The sequence below is a fragment of the Apis dorsata genome, unplaced genomic scaffold (assembly GCF_000469605.1).
Source record: "Apis dorsata unplaced genomic scaffold, Apis dorsata 1.3 scaffold_74, whole genome shotgun sequence".
NCBI classification, from domain to species: domain Eukaryota; kingdom Metazoa; phylum Arthropoda; class Insecta; order Hymenoptera; family Apidae; genus Apis; species Apis dorsata.
In genome coordinates, this window is record NW_006263372.1 from 2,176,648 (window position 1) to 2,180,347 (window position 3,700).

A 3,700-nucleotide genomic window follows, 5' to 3' on the forward strand; every position below is an offset into this window, starting at 1 on the left:
GGCGCGGCCTGTTAAGTGGCTGGTCGTGGATGCAGAGAGTATCGAAAGACATTTGGGCAAGCCACAACACACAGTGTGGCCGGCGAGTGGCGCTCCACTATGGATGATCCTCATTTCGATGGTCGCACAAAGGGGGACTCGCCCGAGATGAGTCGAGGCTGCGGCACGTGAAAGCTCGATCCATCCATCCATCCATCCATCCATCCATCCATCCATCCACACGATTTTTCCACGCGTTGCGGCGGGAGCCGCGTCCACGGCCGCACTAGACGGCCGCTAATTAACGAGCTCTTGGCCTCCTCGAACCCGGCCCGGGAAGGGAGGCTCGCTCTCTTCCGGAGAAAGAAGGAGCTGACGTCATGGGGAACACACAAAGAAGAATTTGAGAGGAGGAGGGATTGTTTTTTTTTTTTATTCCACGTTTCGATCTTTCGATGAAAATTGGAGGGGAACCGTTTTTTTGAAAAAAAGAGAAGAGAAAAAGCGGCGAGTCGTGGGCGGATTTATCTGTTGTCCCTGAGGTCACTGGACGACAAAGACGTGGGAGGATGCTCGAGATTAATTCGATCGGAGATAAGAGAACGTTTCTCTTCGATTTGGGGGAGGGGAGGGGATTCAAGAATTTTTTTGAAATTTTGTGACACATATAAATAAATAAATTTTGGATTGGCGAGGAGATATTGTTGGGGTTATTGAGTTAGATGGAAGAAGAATCAGGGGAATATTCGATTTAGCACGCTTTGAGGATCTGGTTTTCTGGTTGAAAAGGCGAAAGAGGACGAAACGCCGTTATATTATGCGCAGTTGGTGGGGCCTTTCTTTCGAAGAATGAGTCACGTGTTTGTATCCTTTCGAAAATATTAACTTTTCGACGATTCGATCGAATATATTCTTGTTCTTGTTCGCGAAATTCGCGAAGAAAATGATCGAAGAAAATACGAGCGAGGGGAAAAGTATAAATACTTGATAAAGCGTATTCTTGATAAGTTTTTTCTTCTTTTAAAAAAAAAATTTATAATTAACAATCTTGTTGCGATAATAACCTTGGACGAAATCTTACCTTGAAAGAAAATTAGAAAAAAAGTTTCACTTCTCGATATTCCCGAAGAAACGAAACTGAAGTTTTATTTCTCCCGTCGTTTATATGCGGTTTTATGAATTGATTGATAAAAATTTGATAATGATATCGATTTTTTTTCCTTCTTTTTTTTTTTTTTTTTTTTTTTTTTTTGTTTCGAATCGTTACAAAACAATTAGAGATTAAAGGGACCACTTGTGTAGAAATCGATGATATCAATTACGTGTCAAACGTCGTGCAAGATCGTATAGATAAGTAAATGGTTTTACAGTCAAATGTACGTACATCACCTTCTCTCTTTATCATTTCTCCTCTCCGTTGTTCAATCGTTTGTTTCTTCAACAAAAATTTTTTTTTTTTACGTTCAACTAAAAAATTCATAGATCTTGGATTCAAATATAAAATAATAATTTCTTTTTATTATTATTATTATTATTATTGTTAAAATATTCCACTTTATCGAAGATAAAGAAAAATTTAAAATTAAAAAACCTCGTTCGAAATGGAGAGAACACGTTTCGTTTATTTAAATCTTTTCCTCCCGTTTCTTATTATTTTAAGACGTTTACAAGTATTTTTCTTACGTTCAACTTTTTTTCCTTCACACACGTGCTCCACGTGTACGCCATATGCCATATGCTATTTAATCGTGGGAGATAAACTGTACATTTTCACACGTATCCTTGTATATCTGTTGATTAAAAATCTACGATTCATTCTGAACATTTCTATATCTGTTTCTGCTTCTTTTTTCTTTCTTTCTTTCTTTTTTTTTTTTTTTTTTTTTTTTTCTTATCAATACGAGAATCCTTGCACGTATTATTTATTTTTACGATTTATCAATAGAGAAAACTTATTAAGTTTTATAAATCTTATCGTCGTGAATATATATATATACTCCTGTGACGACTGAGATATTAACAATAAGAATTATTATCTAAGGGAAAATCCGAGATCGACGAATTTTTCTTCCTTCCTCCTCGCGCGATAAATTATTTTATTCTTGGCTCGATCGGTAAATCAGAATTTTCGATAAATCGGAATTTCATTGCGGATTTTTTGCGGAAAAATATTTTTTTTTTTCGCTTCGAACGTTGGAAGAGAAAACGAGACAATTTCATATATAAGAAATAAGGGCGATTCTTTTTTCGTTTCGAGATATGTAATTAACGAATGGTTGAAACGGAAATTTGTGCGTAAATAAAACAAACGTAAAAATGATATTTATTACCACATGTAATATATTCCACGAGATATTGTTAATTGTGTATCGTACAATTGATAGAATTGATATTGTCAATTCATTACGATTACCTGTTCGAGTATCTTTATCGTTATCTCGATCTGAATAAAGTTATTAATAAAATAGAAGGAAAAAATTTAAATGCCACTTTAAAATCCAATCTTTAAAATTAATCTTTTTTTTTTACTCGAATTTTCCAATAATCCAGAAAGCAGAAATATTTTTTAAAGAGTGAAGGATATTCTTCTCAAACGATCAAATAAATTTTTATCCATTATTTAATTATTCGAAATTCTTACCCAATTTCACCGTGCCCCGATCCCCCTCATTTTTCTTAATCCTCTCCTCGATCACCCCCTTGTTTCAATTTTTCCGCCGATCACATGTTTTCACTTCCGCCTTTCCAATCCGCCCGATACGTTTCGGATTATTTTCTGTGGCAGCGAAAATTCCGTGCATCCAGAGAATGCGAATAAAAAAATCTATCTTCTCAAATATCTCCTCTGGTTATAAACTTTTCCAAAAATTATTATCCTCTTCTATAGTTGGGATTTTGAAAAAGAATTCGTTTTATCTTCAAGACCTCTTGATCACCGCTTTACGCTATTTTCAATATTCTAATTCTTCGTGTTAATTATAATTCAAATTATGGAGATTTAATAAAACAAAAGAGAAGAAGTGGATTCGATCGAATTTATAAATTAATTGCAGATTTGAACGATCGAGGGAGACACATCGTTCGAAAATGATTATCAAATAAAATACAAAAGAACGTAATGATATATTAGAATATACACTTTTCAAATTATTATTAATCCAATCCAAACATAATCCGATAATTTCGATTTCAATTTTCGTGATAATAAAAAAAGAAGTGTATATACACATGTAACCCGTTGAAATAAGATTCAATCAGCTGTCGTGGTTACGAGACACCGATATTTCGAGATTTCAAAATTCGCGCCGAAACGGAAGAGCAACCGCGGCTCTAAAAATTACTAATCGAAAAATTTGAAATCGAGTATGAAGAAAGAGAACAACTCGCAAAACTTGCTCGTTCGGAATCGAACACTCGAATCACTGAATCGAGAGGTTTCACTCTCGCCCGATTCTGTTCTGTCGAAAGTGGGACCTTAATTGAGCGGGCTCACCGTTGGAAAATTGTTTTCACGGAGCACACGGAGGAAAGTTGAATCCGTTGCGCTTGTGAAACGTAATGTAGTAGGGACCATAATGGTTATGGAGGTTTCAACAGGTGGAAGAATCGCTTTGCTCGGAACTCGGTGAAGTGAATTCTATTTCTAGCCACTGTGAACGGAGAGAATTTGCTGATTTTGTTGCCTCGTTTCTTTTTTTTTTTTTTTTTTTTTTTTTTTTTT

The 3,700-nt window shown here is 35.3% G+C and overlaps 2 protein-coding genes across 3 annotated transcripts in view; one reads left to right on the forward strand and one right to left on the reverse strand.

The window, feature by feature from the left end:
• Window positions 1-1,112, reverse strand: part of LOC102679099 (glucose dehydrogenase [FAD, quinone]-like) — a 7,654-nt gene extending 6,542 nt beyond the window's left edge. Inside the window, exon 1 of the mRNA XM_006610606.2 lies at window positions 1,071-1,112. The gene's annotated coding sequence lies outside the window, so the exon portion shown is untranslated. The remainder of the gene's footprint in view (window positions 1-1,070) is intronic.
• LOC102679685 (flotillin-2) overlaps window positions 1-3,700 on the forward strand; it is a 105,176-nt gene that overhangs the window by 78,031 nt on the left and 23,445 nt on the right. The window lies entirely within an intron of this gene.